General features: G+C 41.7%; 1 long non-coding RNA gene across 1 annotated transcript in view; it reads left to right on the top strand.

Annotated features, from left to right (window-relative positions):
* LOC115582655 (uncharacterized) overlaps positions 1 to 15,322 on the top strand; it is a 191,494-nt gene extending 176,172 nt beyond the window's left edge. The window contains exon 3 of the long non-coding RNA XR_003984205.1: positions 14,586 to 15,322. This is a non-coding gene — a long non-coding RNA (uncharacterized LOC115582655). The remainder of the gene's footprint in view (positions 1 to 14,585) is intronic.
* Positions 15,323 to 23,727: the final 8,405 nt, after the last annotated feature.

Raw genomic sequence — 23,727 nt, 5'->3', positions numbered from 1 at the left:
AGTGGCTAATTTTTTTCAGCATTTTAGTTGCAAATTCCTTTTGTTCCCCTACTTTAGCCTCCCCAATGTGTTTGCATTTTGATCCTAATCTGGTTTAACCTTTATTATACCATGGTCTGGGGGAATACTCTATTCTGATTGCCTGCAGGGTGTCCATTAACCCCTGATATATGGACACCTACTAAGTAATTCCAGTCAAATTGACTGTTCACCGCTGTAAATTAATGCGCTAGCTGGCGTATCACATCTGAATATTTTATTTCCAGCACTGAGTTCAGTCCGTCAGTCCTTCAGTGTCTTATCCTCTGAACACCACTGGGTGGCGACTGTAACACACAAGCTGCAGAAAGTTCACTTCCCCTCTAAACTTACTGATACGCGAATAATCTCTCATCCCGTTCGCTGTTCAGCTCTCTACTTCAGGCTGCGGCCACAGTAACGTTACACACGGCCAGTCATTTGTTCGTGAAAATCTTGCTATTGATTTGGGGACAATGACATGACTGGTTTGCTAGCTAATCGTGTTAGCTAGCATACTGTCAAATTATATTTACTGTTTGTCAACCGTGCGCAATGTTATTGACTTTGAATCTTGCTAGCATAGCGTTAGCTTTCTGGCTCATCGCTGAGCGGACTAGAATATCTCCCGTTGCCAAGTCGTATCTATGGTCCGTTCTATTTACTGGAGGAGTGAACAACGTCTCCGTTACATAAAAATCTTATGGGAGAGTAATGATTGTTCCAGGTATTAGTCAAACCCTCAGGCGTTACCAGGGAAACTAAGTTATGGCTTGTGAAAAACTTTATATTTTGATTGTAAAACGCATGAAAATGTAAATTAATGGTCCGAATTTCTTTTCTTTGGCAAGTGACCCTGGTATAAGTGGGATAATGCCCTTTGAGGTGTCCATATACAGGAGTTAATGGACTTTGCGGAGGCAACCGTCCGACGCGCAGTTGCCTCTTAGGCCTCCGCGTTGTCCATTAACTCCTGTTTATGGACACCTCGTCGGGCATTATCCCTTACTTATAACACAGTTAGGGACTAAATGTTATCAATAACATACAAACACATTTAATGTTGTATAAGTGACAGAGTAACATACAAAGTATATATCAAAAGTAATATATCAAGATTTTGATCATTTAGACACTAAACTGTATTATCAGCTGGGTGTATCAGTATTCTCATTTTCTTCAAGAATAAAACAAATAAACTGAGACAGAATCAATTTGTGGAGAGTTCTACTCATCTGTGTGTTACGTGGTGTCAATAATGGTTTTCTCAGCAGGATGTCAACCGTGTAACAGTTGATGAAGGAGTTTGTCAGATGTCACACCGTCTTTGGACATGGTGTGATAACCCCTTCAGACCCGCATTTTTTTGGCTGGGCAAATTTTTTTTATTTTAACTGATTCTGACTCCTCTCCAACATAAAAACAAAGTGGATTTTTTTTTTTTTTTTTTTGGTAACTCATGTTTTTAATAGTATTTCTTCATGTCCATTCCAATGGACGCCACGATGAGATGGGCGTAAAATGTCATAAAAACTTAAGAAAAATAAGGCTGAGTTTTTCTACATAGCAATCAATCAGATATGACCTAAACATCTGAAACTGGATGTTTGCATGGTTTTGAGTCTGTGTACAGTTCTGAACGTGCAAATGAACTTGATAGATGTATCACTGCGTGGGTAGGGAACAGCAGTGAGGTAAGGAAAACCAGAAATGACACAATCTTGTTAAAACATGTACATGAACAAATGACAACAATAGATGTATGATTGTAGATAAGATTACCTGAAAAAAATTACTGGAAATTCCAACATATAACCATACTTTTTATGGTAGGTTAATGAACTGATAGAACGTTAACTTTGAATGGAAGTGGAACTTGAACTTGATGTTTTCATACACTACCAGTCAAAAGTTTGGACAAACCTTCTCATTTAATGGTTTTTCTTTGTTTTCATGACTATTTACATTATAGATTCTCACTGAAGGCATCAAAACTATGATTGAACACATATGGAATATTGTAGTAAACTAAAAAGTGTGAAATAATTCTATGTTTTAAATTCTTCAAAGTAGCCACCCTGTGCATTGATTACTGCTTTGCACACTCTTTGGCATTCTCTCGATGAGTTTCATGATGTAGTCACCTGAAATGGTTTTCCAACAGTCTGTTAACTTGCGATTTCTGAACCTGGTGACTCGGATGAACTTATCCTCAGCAGCAGAGGTGACTCTTGGTCTTCCTTTCCTGGGGCGGTCCTCATGTGAACCAGTTTCGTTGTAGCGCTTGATGTTTTTTGCGACTGCACTTGAGGACACATTCAAAGTTTTTGCAATTTTCCAGACTGACTGACCTTCAGTTCTTAAAGTAATGATGTACTGTCATTTCTCTTTACTTAGCTGATTGGTTCTTGCCATAATATGAATTCTAACAGTTGTCAAATAGGGCTGTCAGTTGTGTACCAATCTGACTTCTGCACAACACAACTGATGGTCCCAACCCCATTAAGAAGGCAAGAAATTCCACAAATGAACCCTGACATGGCACACCTGTGAAGAGAAGCCATTTCAGGTGACTACATCATGAAGCTCCCTGAGAGAAGGCCAAGGGTTTGCAGCGCTGTCAACAAAGCAAAGGGTGGCTACTTTGAGGAATCTAAAATATGAAACATAATAAGAGTTATTTCAAACTTTTTTGTTAACTACATAATTCCATGTGTTCATTCATAGTTTTAATGCCTTCAGTGAGAATCTACAATGTTAATAGTCGTGAAAATAAAGAAAACCCATGAAATGAGAAGGTGTTTCCAAACTTTTGACTGGTAGTGTATATTCTCATTTTCGATGAGTCCTCCTCTGTCCTCCTCTGTCACTCAGTGGTGTGCACGGGGCCCAATTGTTGAAAAACGCGTGCTAAAGTGCCGTCTTGGGAGCCAAAACGCCGCTAAAGTGTCCTCTTGGGAGCCATAATGCGTTCTCAAGTGCCCTCTTGGGACCAAAATGCACGCTAAAGTGCCCTCTTGAGAGCCAAAACACACTAGACTACCCCCATTAAAACCTGATAAACTGCCCTCTTGGGAGCCAAAACGCGTGCTAAAGTGCCCTCTTGGTTGGCAAAACACACTAAACTGCCCCCATGGCTGGTTAAAACGCCATACTTTACCTATGAAGAGCTTACAGGTATTTTGTTTCTTTATATACTGACACTAAACATGTGAGTGTTAGCTAAACCCACCAAACTCCTGATGTCCATTGCAATGGACATCGGACTTTGAAAAAATCCTATAAATTAATGATATGATATATGTTCAAAATAACTTCAAATATTATCACTTGGAACAGTTAAAATTATACTGACAGCAAATTTGTTTGGCCAGCATGAACATAACTTTATATGTTGGATTGAAAATGGGCACTTACTCTTCCCTCTCTGCACTGGCTCTGCCATGCTTGTCTTGTCCGATGTCTGTGTCCCAATTCAGGGGCAGCATGCTTCGGAGTGCGTATTTGAAGTGCAATTACGTCACTAAGCCGCGCAAAGCCTGTCCAAATTCAAAGTGTGCTCCAAATGCTCCCCACAAATGCCTCCTTCTTTTGCCTGTTCCTGGAGGACACACCGCTACCAACCCTCGCGGCTACAAATTGCCCAAGATTTATTGCGCGCCTAAAGAGAAGAAATAAATAAATAAATAATGGCGACCTCAAGTGGCGCAGATCTCGCATTCAAATGTAAGTATTGGGTCTATACTCTGTTTTTAGTCATTTGAGCATCAAACGCCGGATATGTTAAACTTCAAGGGACCTTAAAACCTCAAAATATCAGTTAAAATACGTTGGTAATGCTCAGCGTGATGCCTTTTACTTTCAACCATTAGACTTCCGAAGGTTGACTTATATCTTATATCGTATTGTGACTGTGGAGATGTTATAGACTCGTTTTACTTCTTGTACATAAATGGACCAAGATGAACAGATTTAGATCAGGCTGTGATCCCTGTAAAGTCTAGTTAAACGTTGGAATAAAGAGCTAAGTTTATGATTTTTATCCTTATGATGATTATATTTTTTTTGCCGTATTAGAACTCTTTTTAGGGAGCAAACAGAGAAGCTTCATCACTGTCCGAAGTCAGAACAACATTAGTTCACAGAGCGAAACATTCCGCCGACTGGATGGGAGTAAGGCAATAATATATAATAATAAATAGCCGATTTGTCAGTCCTGATGTCGCTTTTTGTAAATCTTTGCATCCCTGTGTTTTATTTAGTCCAGCTGATTTTACATTAGCTGCAATGTGAACCTACATCCACCAGGGGTCCGTTTCACAAAGCAGGTTTAGTGAAAACTCTGAGTCTGTTAACCCTGAAATGAGGGAAACTCTGAGTTTTCCGTTTCACAAAGGGAGGTAACTCAAACCAGAGAAAGAGGGGTAACTCTAGCCTGTTTCACAGAGAGAGGTAACTTAAGCTCTCGGTCAGTTACCATGGTAACATACTTTATGAAACTAACCTGGTCGGGACCAGGTTTTTCTCAACAAACCTCGAGTTTCTCTCTGTCTCCGCCCTCTTTCAGCCACACGCGGTATTTGATTTCCTCATTCATTCAGTCAGCAGGCGAGTTTTGGCGTAGTATAGTTCTCATTGATCATTGCAAAAATCAGGCCTACATTAAAAGTTATATTAGGTGGCGACTATTTTCACTACCATGGCATGTCCTGTTGATAATGATCCCGTGGATGAAGGTGCAGCATTACTGTGCAGAGAATTAAATATTCGTCGGGAGATGATTATCAGACAGAGCATAAATGTTCTTGCATTTCAAGACAATTATCTTTTTGAGCGGTACCGTTTCACGTCACAGTCCATCATTTACATACACAACCTGATCCGTCCTTACATTTCCAACATTACCAACCGAAGTCATGCTCTCACATCCCAGCAGATATTGTGTGATGCGCTGCGTTTTTTTGCAAATGGGAGTTTTTTTTATACAACGTCGGAGATGCAGAGCAGTTGAGCAAGGCAACTGTATGCAGAGCGGTCAGAAAAGTGTGCCTCGCCCTGAAACGGCTACTACCATCTTTATCATTTTCAGCTCCTCTGCCTCCGTTAGAGGTGGCGGTGCTGGGCCACCACCCGTCTGTGTTAGTTTAAATAGGCTTAATTATTTAACATAACATGATATAGATGAGAAGACATTTATGTGTGTGAAAACAGCATTATGTTGGGGATAAAACAACTGTACAGTCAAACAGCCACTTAATATTTACTTTACAGTGTAAAACATGATCAAAATGAGGTACCCCCATGAGATTATGCCGAGGTCGAATGTTTTTATGTTTCATCTTAAGCTGCAGCCAAGTGCGCTTCTCCCCCGCGGGGTTGCACCTAAATGAAATAAATTAATAGGCTACCACTCAAGCAGTTTCCCCCTGTAATATTATTGTGATTGCAAAGGACTACATTTAAACTTACGCACTGACCCGAGCAGCAATGTTCTCCCACGCCGTCTCCCTCTGTTTTGCTGCTGCAGCGGTGTTACACTTCCTTCTAAAAACGTGCTCAAACTCACCGTATGAGCGCATTAATATTTCCAATTTCAGTGGGGTGAAAAACGTAGCCCTCCCCTTCCCTGTTGCCATGGTGACTCGTCGAATCAGGGCTCCATTGATGCTGTCTTTTTATACTTGTGGTGCACGTGCTTAACTCCAGGTTAAACTACTCCGAGTTGATCAAACTAACTCAAATCAGCTGTTCTGGAACCGAAAACTCAGAGTTTCCTATCTCAGAGTAGATCAACTCAGAGTTCAGGGTTAGACTCAGAGTTTGTTGAACCTGCTTTGTGAAACGGACCCCAGGTGGCACATCTGAACAATCCAGACTATAGTTAACTGGGGCTGGTGCGACACATTGACGTAATCAATTACGTAAATTTAAGCAGAGGATGCAAGAAGCACTACCGCCATTCTCAAGTACTTGCATAACCATCCCAGGACAATTTCTCAAGAAGGCACAAGGAGCAATATAAGCCACCATTAGGTGTGGGAGTGTAACTCCATGGTCCATGTGTGTGACGTGTTGGGAACCCCCAGTGATCAGTTTGCCAAAAGATGACGCTGCTATGGTGTTATACTACCAGCATGCAGGTCCTACTAATGATAATTTTTTCCTCATCAAAGATTAAAAAAAAAAAAAAACTGTGAACAACCAGGATGAGGCAGATCATTGCTGTGTTTTAAATGGGAAATGTAACGCTACACAGAGAAATGTCTGTTGTGCAGTATTTCATAATGCTAAATAACATGTCCTGCTGATCGATAGCTATGTGAAAAATCCAGTTTATTTTTTGTCTCCACCCAAACATTTATATACTAGGATTACACGGATTGCAAGCTAAAACTAGGCTAGAGAAGTTGTTCCCTGCCCCTCCTCCGACACAATGTGTTACTTGTTACTAGATGTAGCATGTTCATTGGTTCATTTATGCGACACATAGGGCTGTGGCGAGATTACTCAGTGTGTGTGTGTGTGTGTGTGTGGCGGTAGAATCGTTTCAAAAAGCGTGCGCACCTATCAACTGATCGTGTCACTTGCGCCTGCTTTGACGCCTGTGCAGCAAGCTGCGCCTGACGTGTAATGTAGTTTCCTCATTGACTTATAATGGCCCCCCGTTCACGCGCACGTTCACGCGTGATGACTGCTTCACGCCGGTAATCACACGACGCGTAGTGACTACGCGTAACATTCATGCGTCTTTTTGCAAACGCACGTGTTAACGCTCGCATGAAGATGATTGAACATTTTCTGCGTACGTATGAAGCAGCGTGCGCACGTCTGTCTGTCACTGTTTGACAAATGTTGTTAGGCGTTCACACGTACGTGCGGTCGCAGACTCTGAAGCTTCGCAGCCGGAAGTTGATCTGCACCGTGCGCACCAGTCCGCGTACATGAACGCCTCGCGTAGTTGTTCTGTGTTCCATTTTCATCCAGTAGATGGTGCAATCGATCCAATGCGAGATACAGACATATAGGCTTTTGCATGACATGATTCATTTTAACCCCGGAGTGAGGGGACAGCCTTCCATTCCATTCATTCTCTTAAAGCCATAGACGGATTATCATGACCACGGGCCTACACACGCAAACTGTGAGCACGCAAAGGCGCTGTAAGGCAAGGGCGCAAAGGCTGTTACATAATTACATTTAATGTAATAATGTCTGCAAACGTAATAAACCTCAAACACCTACTAATACTACTGACCGTGCGTGCAAAATCCAGCTGCTGACCCTCCGCTCCACTGTCACACAACGGATCCCCCGTCCGCGCTCCCTCTCTCTTGCCCGAAAAATAATTTCCATGAAGAAAACATCGCCTGACATTTAAATTTAAGTTCCCCTTGACAGTACAAATCTCAAGAAACCTGGATGTATTGCTCATTTGTAAACACAACACTTATCAGTCTATAGGCAAGAATCTAAAGGTTTATTAATTCAATTCATTTCAAATTCGCTTTATTGGCATGAATGCCACAACAACAATATTGCTCCAAGCACCAAGAACCACGAAAAGAATACCTAGCACAGTAAATAATAATAATAATAATAATAATGATAATAATAATAATAACTTTAAACATTATCACAATTAAGTTATCAATCTGCGATGTAAAGAAAATGCAAACATTACAGACTTCTAACCATTTTTTAAAAGTGTCTGTATTTTAATTGAGAATAGTTTTTATATAAATTACACAAAAGGAAAAGAAAATGTGATTTGTTTTACCTATTTCAGCCATAAGCGGTCATATTGACCGCACATCATTTCGCGGGATTTCATACATTGTCTCTCTTGTCTCTAACTTTGTTAGCAGTCTCCAGCTGTGCGACTGTAACACAACTTTATATGAAGAAGGACTAACACTAATAGCCTAATTGATTCTTATTTCTTCCACTTACAGAACTGTTTACGACTCGAAACCATGTTATTATATATGACGTTTCTGAACCAAATGTCGCGGCTTCAAATGCATCAAATTCCCTCATCCAGTTACGCAGGCAGCTGTCCAGGGTGCTGAACCAGGTGACAGACAAAGGCTGCACTCTGCGTTCTGATGTTTGCTGGGCAGATCTGTCCCCCTTGCTTTCTCATCCACTCTGTTGTGGGAGATCTCCCGCAGAGCAAAAGTAATACACATTTTTTCTCTCTCGGCTGAACTCTGGCTTGAGCCCACTTCACCCAGGTGCGAGCCTGCAGCCCCCGCTCCTGCTGACAACAGACCGGGGGAGAAAACAGACATTCCTTTGCTCAGAATCCATATCAGGCTGTGTCTGAATATGCACGAAGATCGGTATAACGCATTGGAGCAATTTTCATACAATTTCAGATATTTAGCATGATAAAAAAAAATTCAATTCAACATAGCCATTTGTCCAGCTGAAGCATAATGAGCGTTATGTCATTAATATGAAGTAGGCTTGTTTTGCGGTTAATCAGCCACATGATCCGTTTGAACCCACAACGCAAAAAAGGATAAATGCGCAGCCTCCGTTTCCTTTCTGATTGTGTCCGTTCAGAGTGGGGGGTTTCGGAATGGAGGGGTTCCCCCAATAGACTTTTCGGAATAGCGGGGTCTTTGAAAAAAAGGGAAACCCCGCCATTACGATGAACTGCAGTCTATGTTCGGAACAGAGGGGTTTCGGAAAGGCGAGGTGTAACCGTGGTGCTGGAATCCCCACTTCCAGCCGCACTCGCACAACTCTGAAATAAACTGTGGCCCATGGGTGCGATCTGCCGGGGAATGACCCCTCTGCTCGTTCGTTTTAACATAACTTGTCTTTGTGGAAGGTTAACAAGGTATGAGTGGATTGAGCACTGCTGCTCAGTTTTTTTGTTTGTTTGTTTTTTAAAGCAGAGGAGAAGACGACATGCTGACCCACAACCCAGTCGCCCTGCAGACTTTTTGGGTTTTTTTTTACAGTGGGACTATTTGTTTAGATAATAGGCTACCTATGTATTTTTGATTCAATAAAAACTACATGAAATTGATTGTGTATCCATCTCTTATAGCCATAGAGGGGATTATCATGACCACGGGCCTACACACGCAAACTGTGCGCACGCAAAGGCTGTTACATTATTACATTGAATGTAATAATGTCCGCAAACGTAATAAACCTCAAACACCTACTAATACTGACCGTGCGTGCAAAATCAAGCTGCTGACCCTCCGCTCCACTGTCACACAACGGATCCCTCTCTATTGTAATTGTTTGCCCGAAAATTTGAATTTCCATGAAGAAAACATCGCCTGATATTTAAATCTCAGGAAATCTGGATGTATTGCTCATTTGTACACACAACACTTATCAGTCTACAGGCAAGAATCAAGAATCTAAAGGTTTATTAATTCAATACATTTCAAATTCGCTTTATTGCCATGAATGCCACAACAACATTGCTAAAGCAATAAAGAACTAACGAAAAGAATACCTAGCACAGTACCGTTATACTTACTGTGTGTGTTTATGTGAAATAATAATACTAATAATGATAGCTTTGAACATTATCAGTTAAGTTATCAATCTGTGATGTTAATAACAAAATGCAAACATTACGGACTTCTAACCATTTTTCTAAAAGTCTCTGTATTTTAATTGAGAATATCTTTTATATAAATTACAGAAAAGGAAAAGAAAATATGATTTATTTTACCTATTTCGGCCATAAGCAGTCATATTGACCGCACATCATTTCGCGGGATTTCATTCATTGTCTCTCTTGTCTCTGACCTGGCTCTCATCTACGCTGACGTATATGACGTGTGTTTCGATAACCAAGAAAGTGCTTGGAGACCGAAAAGGGCATTTAAAACAATATTTATTCACAGAAATGATAGAATGGGGTCTGGGGGGAAGGGGTCCGTTATTGTGGTGACTTGGTAACACCGATTCTCCACGACCACCGCTGGTCTTCCACTTGCACACTGTCCTCTGCCGGGCGCAGACTCGGGAGCTGTGGGGGAAACGAGATGGCAGTCACTGCACTTTTAAACCCAATACATGCACACCACTTCATTTACGTCCTAAGATCGTTGCTCACACGATGGGGCAGAGTATCAGCTGTTCACCGTCACCTCAGGGCCAACATCACTCTCTTCATTGGCACCACTGCTGTCACACCGTCCTTGGGCGCCGGCCTCTTCCGCTGTCATGTGGGGAGGGGGGGGGGGGGACTTCAGTCACTGTACTTTTACACACATTCACAATAACTTTCCACGACCAGGGATCACTACTCGCACAATGGAGGCAGAGTAGGGATGTAACGTATCGGTAATACCACGATATCGTGATAACAAAAGTGTCTCAATATTATTGTGAACATGTATGGTATGAAATGACGGCAAATACTGTCGATTTTGATCTCATTACATCCCTAGGGCAGAATATAAACTCACATTTCAATTAGTCCGTCAGTCAGTGCCCGTCTGCTGGCGACAGCTGTCGTTCTCTTTCTCCGTGGATCTCACACTCCTCTTCCTCTGTCTGCTCGCTGCAGGTGTAACTGGGTCGGTCTGCAGGCCCCGCCCACTCTGCTGTGTTCGGGTGTAGAATCAGACACTGGCAACTCTTGTCAAACCCTGGTTTAGCCCTGTATCAACAATACACCTGACATGAAAAAGGACAAGCTTAGCGTAGGTATATAAAATGGTGAAAACCAGACACAACGTTACAGGCAACACTATTTTTTTAAGCTCTCAAAACTCAGTTCTACAGGTGCTTTTCACCAGTGTGACATGTGTCTGAGTGGATCTGTTGTTAAACTATCCTTTTAGTTTCTCAATTGCTGATTAGGAATGGTTGATGGTGTGAGTGTGACAGATGAGTATGTGTGTGTGGAAGGTATATGAAAGTTGTGTGGTTCTGTAACAGAGAATAAAAAGCAGTTATCAGAACAGCAGGTACATGGTTAACTATACAGTACCAGGAATGGTAAACAACCAATAGAAATAAGAATGAATCATTCAGCTTAATTAACAACAGCCAATATACAACAATAATACAAGCACATGTAGGAGAGTTCTTACTAATAGCAACTAATAAGCATTAACGAGCTAACTGATTAGCAGCACTAACAATATAAATGTTCCACCTGCTGCATCAACCCACTCTGCGAAGGCTCTTTTCGACAGCAGGGGGCGCAGTTCTGGTGCTTAATACCTTATTATCCTGTCTAAGGCACAGAATGAGTTTTATGAACCCTGGTAAAAGGTTGAGTCTTGAGTTTTTTGCCCCAAATAAACGCTAGACTTTTAAAAATGAAACCTGTCTTAATCATCACCTGGCTTCTAGTCCTGTGTGGTGGGGCTGTGTGTAGCCCTCCCATTAGCCCCACTAGCTGTCTCTGATGCTGCTGAGTGCTAGGCATGGATCTATTATAACAATACATCCATGGTGCTAGCACGTCTCTCTCTCTCAGCAGCAGCAGCACTCAGGACGGCAAAGAAAAAGAAATATAGCCTGAGTGAAGCGCTGGAGCCGCGGGCCGATTCCCGTCACTGACAACTAAAGCCTAGACTGTAGACTGTTGTGAGGGTGAGCTAACTCGATGCTAACTTTGGCTAGCGGTAGCGGTTAGCATTCGCCGCTAATAATGTCTTTCCAGCTGACCACAACAGCAACATAACACCGGAGGCTCCCGGTGTTGGTGACGGAGGCACCAGCGCTTCTCTCGGACTGTATTTCCTTACCTTTGTGGTCCTGGTAACTGCTGCTGTCAGGGGCAGGAGGCTAACGTTACACAGTTGAGCCCGAGAGGAGGGGCCCAGTTTCAATGTTTTGTTTACAAACTGTAACAAGCAATACTCCAGACTCTACTTTTAAACTTACACAACACAAATGACCTATGTATTTATACGTAAATATTACCCCAGTCACCTTTCTCATCCTCCGTCTTTTTCTTCTTGTTTAAATAATTTTAAAAAAATCTTCTTCTTCTTCTTCTTCTTCTGAATTTCCGGCAAGCAAAGTATGGCTCACTGCTGCCTCCCCTGGTTGGTTAAAATGAGGCGTTCATGTACGCGAACTGGTGTGTGCGCTGCAGATCAACTTCCGGCTGCGAAGCATCAGAGTCTGCGAGCGCACGTACGTGTGAACGCCTAACAACATTTGTCAAACAGTGACAGAAAGACGTGCACACGCTGCTTCATACGTACGCAGCTTTTTGTTACGCGTGAAATACAATATGCACGTAACAACGCACGCACGCACGCACGCATAACAAAATAATCATGCGTGCGTGCGTTGCTGCGTGTCTCTCTAATTGTATTGACATCGATTTACCGCCATAGAGTGTGCGTGCGTGCGTGCGTGCGTGCGTGTGTGTGGCAGAACAAAGAAACAATGGTGGTCACTGATATCACATGTGGGTGTGATTTGTCCCAGGTGCTCAAGGAATGTGTGTGTGTGTGTGTGTGTGTGTGTGTGTGTGTGCGTGCGTGCGTGCGTGTGTGTGTGACATGATGCCATGTTATAGAGGATGGTTAGTTGCATGCAGAGACCCTGAGTCGTGAAGCATCATTCAACTAACGTCAATTCGCCATTTGGGAAATCAAACTACCAATAACCTGACTACACTGAGATCAAAAAGAATACGAAAGAAAGATACATTAACCTACAGTCTGAAAAATATACATAATTTCAATATGTAAATGACTAAATGTAGTCTAAAGAGACGCTTCAATCTGATAAAATGTCAAACTGAATCGAAATAACAATAAAAAGTACAGTCAAGACCAGTTCAGACCATGGTGACAAGACTAAATCATTTGATGATATGATGGAGGAAAGCTGCAGCAGTCTGAACTTGTCTCTGCCTCAACCTAACTCAAGCTGGCTGATGGTGTTGCTGGTTTAGAAGCTTGTGAAGTGGATTGTGGCTTGCTTTAGACGGTAATGCACAAAACCTACTTCAACAGCCAGGCAGCCCCACGCAGTTAAGTCAGTTATAACACAGTTCAATATGGTCAATATGGCATTTTTGAATGGAAGGAAACTGCCATTTGTTTGAGAAACAGCCTTGACTTTATGAAACAAGCCATGAAGTTTAAATTTCACTCTGCTCTGCACTGGTCACATTCACAGCCACTCTCAATTACTTGTATTCGCTCACTCTCTCACTCACGAAACCACACACTCACTTTGCAACACACACACACCTTCTGTTTTTCATAGTTTCATTATTACTAGCAATGCAACTGTAGCAAGAACCTTGCTATCACAATGCTCATTCATCTTTCAAGGGCCCTAAATGGACATGTATATTTAACCTGCAAATGAAATAAGCACATAAGTATGCGGGCATCAGCATTTAGGTCAAGGGCCTACTGTGCCTTAGTATACACCGATCAGGCATAACATTTTCGGCAAAAACAGCCCTGACTCATCAAGACATGGACTCCACTAGACCCCTGAAGGTGTGCTGTGGTATCTGGCACCAAGAAGTTAGCAGCAGATCCTTTAAGTCCTGTTAGTTGCGAGGTAGGGCCTCCATGGATTGGACTTGTGTGTCCAGCACATCCCACAGACGCTCGATGGGATTGAGATCTTGGGAATTTGGGATGAACACCCCAAACTCGTTGTTGTGCTCCTCAAACCATTCCTGAACTGTTTTTGCTTTGTGATATGGCGCATTATCCTGCTGAAAGAGGCTACAGTTATCAGGGAATACCCAAGGTTTCCCAGCAGAACATATTGCCCAAAGCATTACACCGCCTCCGTCGGCTTGCCTTCTTCCCATAGTGCATCCTGGTGCTATGTGTTCCCCAGGTAAGCGACGCACCTGACCATCCACGTGATGTAAAAGAAAACGTGATCCATCAGACAAGGCCACCATCTTTCATTGCTGCATGATCCAGTTCTGATGCTCACATGCCCATTGTTGGTGGAGGCAAGGGGGTCAGCATGGGCACCATGACTGGTCTGCGGCTATGCAGCATCATACGCAACAAACTGCACAACCAGTCCCGCTCAAATCCACAGTTTGGGGTGTTGTTGCATGAGGAGTCTCATCATTGGCTTGTATAGGCATCACCAAGTTTTTTTTTTGGTAACTATGCTTCTGAAAATAAAAATAAAAAAATGTCTGGCAAAACATTTAGGAGGACTCTTGAACAGAAATCTGACATTGTGGCGACAGGTGAAGCAGAGGTGTAGTATGTCTCAGTCTGATTTCATTTGTTGAATTTGTGAAAGTGATATTTCAGATTAAGCAGAGCCATTTCCACAACAATTTTTGATGGATACATCAATGCCTCCTTTTTGTGTAGGAGTATTGTTTTGTGTGCCTTCAATAGACAGTATTGTTTTGACAGTGACGATGTGTATGGTTATTGTGTTCTCTTGATGATGTTTGTAGTGTTACTATTGTCGGATTTAGAATTACCTTCAGCCAAATGAGATCATGATCAAATAACTTCTTCAGCATGGCCTTCAACTGCATGTGGTTGTGTGTGATGGACAGAATCCATGTTCAGTTGGATGTTACTGACCTTCTGCTGTCTTTGTGTCTTTTCTAGGTCTTTGAGTCAGTGGAACATGTCAACCCTACGCTTTGGACAGCATCTCATTAAGGCCTCCAATGTGTTTCTGCAGACGGAGCTGTCCTTTGCTATGGTCAACAGGAAGCCTGTAGTGCCTGGACGTATCTTTCCATTACTTCCCGGTGAGAGGTAGGCCTGCTGAGCTTAGCATTGTTCCTGGGATGTGTAGGCAATCAACAGACCTTTTGTTGAGTCTGTTGAGTGGTCAATGTGTTGCACTTGGTGTTGCATTAGTTTGGATAGATACTGCAGGTGAATAGAGTGAAAGAAAAAGAGGTTAACTGATATATTATATGTTTTTATGCTGAAGCTTTATGAATAGCTGCCGTTGTACTCCACGCCACAACAGCCACAGTATACTGCATGTACACATCCACACAGCTGCAACTCTACATGATCCTCATGCAAACAGTGTCATGGTTGAAATATGTGTAATCTTGATTTTCCGGACATTTTGAGAGCACAACATGTCTAATAGTTAGTTGTGTGTTTAGTTTTATCTTCAAAGGTGGTGTACAAATGCTCAGTCAATATGGATATAAGGTTTAACACACACTAGGACACACACAAACCATTAAAAAGCTTAAAACGGGGTGCCGTTTAGCTCAGTGGTAGAGCGGGCTTCCCATGTAGAAAAGCTTTGTCCTCGCTGCAGCGGACCCAGGTTCGACTCCCGGCGTGGGTCCCTTTGCTGCGTGTCACTCCCCCTCTCTCTCTAATCCTGTTTCCTGTCAAAGTCTTCAGCTGTCCTATCAATAAAGCCAAAAGGCCCCAAAAAAAAAAAGAAAAGAAAAGCTTAAAACACATTTTGACACTTGAATTGAATCTTACTATGCAAGCTTGAAAGACTTATGCATTTAAGCAGACACAGAAGCAAGCAGCATTTAGGGAAGACTGTAACTTACGGAGGATCAAGTTCAGTTTGTTTAAGCTCTAAAGGTTTCTTCCAAGCATGAATAAATAATAATACATCGATTAGGATAAATAAATGCAATACATTTTTAGTCAGATCTACTTTAAACCCAGTTTGAGATTGAACATTTCATGTCAACGTCTGCGTGTCTCAGCAGTATGAAGCTGTAGTAACCCTAACCTTGCAGATGATCCTTCAGCTATTATATTAATATTTAACACTAAATGTACTGACTGATGAAGGCTGATTTGACTGGGTTGAGATATGACCTCAACAAAACTACTTGAATTGAAATAACTAGACTTACTTTGGAACATGTAAGCACTAATGAACTCGTACAGGGTGGATCAGCAGCATTTTAGTATTTATTCATGCTGGAATCACAACAAGGAGTCCAAATGATTAAAACGTGGTATTGCTAGGGTGTGCTTGCTTGAGTTAAGGTAATCCTTTATTGATCTACAGAGGGGAAATTCAAGCAAATATACTTTCTAAAGTTCCTACATAGTACCACAAAATATAGGACAAGGCAGTGAAAATGTAAATTAATGACTGGTGTGTGTGACTGAGGGTCTGACGAAACAAGTATAAAATGTGTATCACTACAGTGCACATGGTGGCTGTTTGAAACGGTAGGAGACATTCTCAGCTCAGTAGCGTAACATCATGGTGATAGGCCCCGGTGCAAATGTTTTTTGTGTGCCCCTACCCCCGCCCTAAACACAAGCGCATGCTCATGTTCACTGCACGCACATACACACACACACACTCACACACACACACACACACACAGTAACACAGCCACTCGAGAGAACTGCTATTGCAGGAGTGGACTGGACATCGGGAGTACCGGGATTTTTCCCGGTGGGCCGATCAATAATGGGCCGATGGACGGCAGTTTTTTATTTTGTTTTTATTTATTTATTTATTTATTTTTTCTTCTGTGCCTTGCCTTGGTAACTACCGTATATTACCAAATAGTAGCCGGGTTTCAATTAACCGCAGGGTCCCCTTCAAACGCCGGATGCAGGTGTATATTTTGATAAATAACCGCCGGTTCCAAATAAATGCCGAGTCTAATTTATTCTTTCAAAACATCAAGGAAGAAGACGTGACCACTGACACTGCACATTTTTCTTCTTTGCCTTTTTCACGTATTGTGCTTGCTTTCTGTCAGTCAGTATCACATTGATGATCACCATGGCTCCGGTGCAGCAAAAAAATAAAAAGTACGACTTGAAATACAAACTTTCTGTCGTAAAGTATGCAGAGGAAAACTCGGGAGAAGCAGCCGCTAGATGTTTCTCTGTCGACCCCAAAAGAGGGAGAGATGGGTGAAAAGATCAAACTGAGCTTCAGCGTCTGTCCGAGGAGGACAGCAGCAGGACCAGGCTGCCTGCTGGAGGGAGGAAGAAGGCTAGCGAGGAGCTGGAGATAAACATGCGGGGATGAGTTATCAGCAAACGGGCACACCAAGAGAGAGTGTCCCGCAAAATGATCAGGGCGAAACAAATGTACGCCGTCGTGACTGACAGCAGAGATGATACTTACGCCACTGTCTCAGCTGGTAGAGGGTTGTTCTCGATTTTGGTTGGTTACAGAGGAGTATTATAACTTTAGGTTCATATTATGCCATTCTCAAGTTTGTAGAATTGTAGTGTTCTCTTTGTTTATTACCCATGAATGGACCAGTTATTTTTTTTTTTTCCCATACAGCCATTAATAAGTGGTGTTAATAAGTTAAGGGTTTCTGAAAGTTCAAAGTCTCTTGAATCTCTGACCACCCACAATATCACAGTGGTCTGTGGTCTGTTGGTCAAATCTGGAAGTGATGTAGCATGTATTGTAGTTCCACATTGTTTCTCAGCTAAGCAAAGTGTGGAGAAAGCATGTTGTCACCACAACCTGGAAAGAAGAAAAAGAAGGATTGTGAGACTATCTGCAGTTTCTCTTCAAAACTGCAAAAAGTGATATTGTTTTTTAACAACAAGGTGCTGGTTGATATGGAGGCAGACAGTGGACAAACATCAAAAATGATCTTGTGTGTGTCTGTTTCTGTGTGTGTGTGTGTGTGTGTGTGTGTGTTTCTTTTGCTAATACATTTTCCCTTTTTAATAGAAATGCTGTTTTTATTGCTAATTTCCCTTACTTCTGCTATTTGTTGATTGATGTTAAGCCAACCAGTAATGGAAAAGATGTGCAATGTACCAAAAATGGCAAAGAGGAATCATTTACATTTAGCAGACACTTTTGTCCAAAGCGCTAATTGGTAGATACATTCATACACTGATAGTGCCATGCAAGGTGCTGACCAGCACATCAGGAGCAGCTTGGGGTTCAGTATCTTGCCCAAGGATACTTTGACATGCAGACGAGGGGAACCAAACCAGTGACCTTTCATTAACAAGATGCTGGCTCTACCCCTGAGCCACAGCCATTGACAACAATAATTAATTAATGAAAACAGCAGCAGAATGGTTTATGTGCCACCCAGTCACGAGGTTAAATGTTAGCAATCAACATTTCTGTAAATCACAGAAACATCCAAATGTACACATCATAGGCTTTGTGCCATATTGATATTTGTACAAAGTGTGTCATATATGTCACATTCACATTACATGTGTATTTTGTGACTTTTATATCAAAAGCTGGAGGGAACAATGGTGGAATGCAAAGCTGCCAGACCCTGTGACAGCAGTCCAAGACTGCGTTTTGGCATGTGCAAGAGTGACACTACTGGATATTTTTGATGAGGTACCACGACATTTAAACAAACAGGACACCACTATGTAATTGTAAGGAGACCTCAAGGTGAAGGTGTGGTGAACTAAACAGGTATTTAAAGCCAAACCACAATGTTTTCCTAACTGTTAACCTAACTAACAGAGTGTTTTTTGTGCCTAAACCTAAACCTCACTACAACATAACTAAGCATTCTGACAAGAGAGAAATAGAAAATAAACCTAAAGAAATGTAGAGTTACAACATTAAGAAACAAAGTTCTCCTTATCTCTGGTTTTGGAGAACTGTAAGTTTTTAACATTTATTCTAGTGATTGGGTTGGAGTATGACATTATTCTGTTGTACTGATATACACAATATAGTAACAGCAAAACTGGAAGTAAGGTTTTGTCTCTAAGCCCCGCACCACATGAGGGCCTTGAACCAATATTGAATCACTTACAGTAACAGTTTGTTGGGACTATAAGCTTGTAATGAAAGGGATTGAAAATGGAGCAAAAACAACTGAAGGTTCAGAGCGTTACTGCAGGTTTCAATACCACAGCATCACATCTTAATTAACACTAGAACATTCAGTTTTACTCTGCTGTGCCTCTGTCCGACCTCCATCATCAGAGTAAAGTGATGTGGTGTAATGCAGCGTCCCTGACACTGATCTGCAGCAGAATCTCTGTGTTTCACCATCAGTGCCTGTCTCATTGTTTCTCTCTGACTTGACTTGATCATTTGCTGCTCAATGAAGCGCTTCCTACAGCCGCCTGTTGTTGCCTGGCAACATATGCTGTCTTTGCCGAAGTGAACCTGCCCTTGATATATAGGCTATATAAGCAGTTGTTTATCATCAACATAATGCACAAACACAGAACATGGATAGTTGGTTACCATGGTTGCTGTGGTTACCAAGGCCGCACTATGCAGGACTGTTTGCTTTCAGTGTGTTTGGTTTATCATCATCTTGTTGTACCCCAACATAGCACAGATGTTTAGTTTACCCTCAAATACATGTGGGCGTCGCACTGAGGTAGGAGGAGGACATGAATCCTTGTGAACTCTACCCTTGCTTCTCCTCTCTCATTGTGCCAGGAGAAAAGAACTAAACAAAACTTTAGCTCTGTCTATTAATCATTGTTTCCAGCCAGCCTGGAGTGAAAAAAGAAAAAAAAATCATTTGCATGATTTCCATCACTGATTTGTTTGAATAATGTGCTTATTCTCTTTTCGATATGTTAATCTGTTCTTGGCTTTGTGCTCAACTTCTCAAGTGCTGCTATCACCTCGTACAACTCCTACACACTGAGATGAACTTAAGTCCAGGGAGAGTTATTTCTCTGCTCTGCTATACACCTCCATTTTAAGGCCATATGTTAGCATTCTTTCATCAAATTTATTATTAAACACTGTGACTACTTTTCTTGATCGTAGGGTACTCTCATACTGTACTGTATTCTCATCAATCATGTATGTATTATCAGCACTGATAGTTGGTATACGATCACTTTAAACAGTCTATTGCTTTGCAGCATGAAAAGAAAACACAATGAAAGCTTTCCTTTAAAATGAATAACTGTATTTTGCTTTGGAACTGTCTGGAAACTGTCAGAACAGGAGATTTTTGTGGACACAACTGTCTGTTGTTTAACAGTGAACATCAGCTGACTTTTACTCCTGAAAGAAATGTTTTTGTTTTGGAATGAAACCCATCAAAACTAGAGATGCACCGATTGCGATCGGCCGATAATGCCCCTATCGGTTTTGATCGGAGTTCTCAAAATAGATCACATCAGGCCGATCAGATGACGTTTAAGTATAAAGACAGTGCATTAACTGCATGCAGCGAGGGAATTTCATGGCCGCCGTTGCCCCGCGCCACAGTGGCCTCTGTGCCCCTGGCCCGCTCAGCGTAGCGAGCTTGCCTTTAATTACAGCACCTGAGTGCACAGTAGTCACTCACAGTAACTTCAGTGAGTCTGCGGTTCACGCAGGTGGAGTCTCATCATCACGATGATCTCACGTGAAAGCCTCTCAAACAGCAGCAGCGTCTCAAAACAGAAGAACGAAACTTACAGCACAGCGAGCGAGCGCAGCGTAACGATGATACGTAACTAACTTATGTGGTAGGATTTAGTCCGGTAAAGTTGGAAATATATTCACAGATTCGAACTTCCCGGATATATAACTCATAAGTGAACCCTTGTTAAAACACAAACGACGGCTCTTTTCTACCGTAGTGAGGCAGACAACGAGCTACAACCGTATGTTAATCAAAACGAGCGTCTGGACATTAACTCTGGTCTGTATGGTCAGCCAGCTGTGAGACGAGGGCGCAGGGACCGTCTACAAAGTGCAACACCGAAAAGAGAAACTACAAAAAATTCAATAACTTCACTATTATTCAGAGTGTAGTGCCACCAAAATCACTCCACACATCCATGGTCTCCTGCTGGTTATTCTACAATTTTTTGTTTGGAAAAAATGTGCTTTTCCATAATTTGGGGGAATTTCTATTGGGAGAAATATTCAATAACACTAATATTCAGTGTGGTGTCACAAAAATCACCTCACTCTAACCCTACTTAACAAAAACTACTTTCTAATGTAACTTTAACTTGATTTTGGTATTAAAAAATGTTTTAATACACAATCCATGTCTTATTATAAATTAGGATGTTATGGTATCAGTCTGAAAGGTAAATCAACACATTTTACTCAGTGGCCTTTGTGCCCTGTCATGTGGCCTTGGTGCCCCTGAAAAAAAAACTGAAGGCCAAATGAACTTGCCCCTAAAATGAGGAAATTCCCTCCCTGACTGCATTCCCACTAGTAAGCTACAGTTACTCTGTGTAAGCTGAGTCCAAGTTGTCTCTAAGAGTCTCTAGAGTGTGAAATATTGCACATTGCCTCAGCCTGCAATAAAACGGTGGTCAATTCATGATACTTTCTCATCTCCTAATTTTTATACTTAATAATACAATGTCAATGTTGTGTAAAAAGAATCATTAATTAAATATATGAAAGTTACACAAGACAACAATATAGAAAAATGTATGGATTTGACGCTGTGATTGGTGATCGGCAATATCGGGATCGGCAGATACTGCTTTTGGTGATCGCTGATCGCTGATCGGCCCCAAAAATCCTGATCGGTGCATCTCTAATCAAAACCATGCGTCAGTTCTAGGTTTATATTTAAGGAGTACACTGTGCTAAATGTGTGTAGCAGCATTGGCTCGAGTAACTTACAATTAAACACATTTAAAATGTAAAAAGACACTGCAGTTTACTTTCTTATGATAGAGCATCAAGTATCAGTAGTTTACTACTGGCTGGATAGCACAACCTTTGTCAAAATTAGTGGGAACTTTGAAGTGACCTGACCCCTTGCTTGCTGTTGATGCTGTTTGCTAACTGTCCTTCGGCACTGAGGTTAACTTTCAATGTACCAAGTGACTGAGCTATCCGGGTTTGTTTTCTGGTACCTGATAAAGTTTCATGTGGTTAATCCAGCATCCTTTATATTCATTCAGCAAACGTTGCATTTGGTTATTCTTTTGTTTGTGACTTGTGTGTACTTCCTATAGGCAAAGCTTGTGACAAACAGGAGAGTGGCAGCAATTGTTGTGCTTGTCGACGATGGTGTTGTTGTCATCTGTGGCAGCACGCAGCACGCAGCACGCAACAAATGCATTAGGTTACGCGTGAGGGAAGCTGTGTCTCAATTCATTCAGGATGGGGCCCCTGAATTCAGACACAGCTGGAATGATGTTCAGCTCGTCAGACATGTTCTTAATGTTGCAAAAAAAAAGGTTGTTCGCCCATACCAAATCTCAAGTCCGAGTCAGTTATCAAGTCTTGCAAACTCAAGTGTATTGTGTTTAAAGCAAGTGTTTCCATCAGAATCAGACTGCCAGATAGATCTGTGCTGGTTTACACAGATAGACATGCACTGTGGCTAAGCTCCAACTATACATTAACATTAAGCAAATTGAAGCAAAGACGTCAGAGAAAATCCAACATCATATCATTACAAGACATAATTTAAACACGGCATGGTGCAGTGTTGAAGGGACATGGTGCCAGCTATAAGATGGCTTTTATCTGTTTAACTGGGCTGTGAAAGATTCTGTTGGAAGTAGTAGGACATGACATGATATGGATCACAAACACCTGAAAAATATAGTGTTATCCATTGCACTAGTCCTGAAACAAATGTTACCTCTCTCCACATAACCCCCAAAATCAGGTTGAAATGAAACCTAATTTGGACACTGTATCTATGACAACATATTTATTAACAGACCTGTCACAGGGTGTATGTGGGGCCCTGGTATAACCAACACCTCCCCCGAGCAAGAAACAACCACTACACTGCTCCCCTCAAAGCCTCCAGATTCTGTTGACAAAACTAGACATTTACCTTACAGTTCATTATAAAAAACACGTCATACAACCTAATTAAATAAAACTCTCCAAAACATGTTCAAATATTTCAGCAATCATCAACTCTTTTCTTTATCACATAGATAGACGCTACCATATATATTTATCTCATTGTTTTATCTTTTGTCTTTTTATTTTGTTGTCTATTGCTGCTGGTCTCTGACGGTTTACCAAACATAATTTTATTGTACGCCTACGTTGAAAAATGATCTTATCTTGTCCTGTTTTGTCTTGTCTTGTCTTGTCTCTGATGCGGTCTTAATAAACCTTTAATTTACTGAGTCAGATGTTGTGTGGGGAGGACTAGGCAGAGCAAGCAGCAGAACCGCTGTCAGTGCCAGGGAGTTCTGGGGAGGGACACTGGGGCAGAGCAGGAGTTTCTGGTGGAATTCACACCTGGAGACACACTGGCTCTGCTCTGATCTTGTGCTGTTTACTGGGGGGAAAAGGTCTCAGAGATTATTTTTTAAACTTTGGGATTAAAGGTGGATTTATCTTCATTCTCATTCTCAACCCATTTGCAGTAGAGGTGTTGTCCTCCACTATCAGGTGATATATTGTACTGTAATTATTTCTATCCATCCATGTTGATTGCTGAAAGAATAGAGACTGAAGGGAAATGACAGGAAGAACCTGAGTCTGTGGTGGGTGGTCAGTTCAGCCAGAAGCTGAAAAGCACAGTCATATTTTGTCATTATGTAAAAACAATACTGTAACAATAATAATAATAATAATAATAATAATAAAAATTAAAACTGCAAGCAGTGATGAACGGGCCCTTGCCGTCGACGCACGCTGCCGTCGGGCTTACCCGCACAACACCTTCCGTTCAAGTTTTTCCTATGATTTGGTGGGCTGTTCCTCCTGTCGGTATTAAAGAATGTCTGAAAAGGCTGGAAAGCTGAATGAAATATATCATTAGCGTTGGAATAAGCAGTACAATGTCCAACATAACATTAGCAGAGGCAACGCATGCTAAACAGCATGATGGCTTTACATACTGACTGTTAACCACAGCTGTGT

The sequence above is a fragment of the Sparus aurata genome, chromosome 6, assembly GCF_900880675.1.
Source record: "Sparus aurata chromosome 6, fSpaAur1.1, whole genome shotgun sequence".
NCBI lineage: Eukaryota > Metazoa > Chordata > Actinopteri > Spariformes > Sparidae > Sparus > Sparus aurata.
Note: the sequence above shows the minus strand (reverse complement) of the source record. Positions and strands in the feature narration are given on the sequence as shown.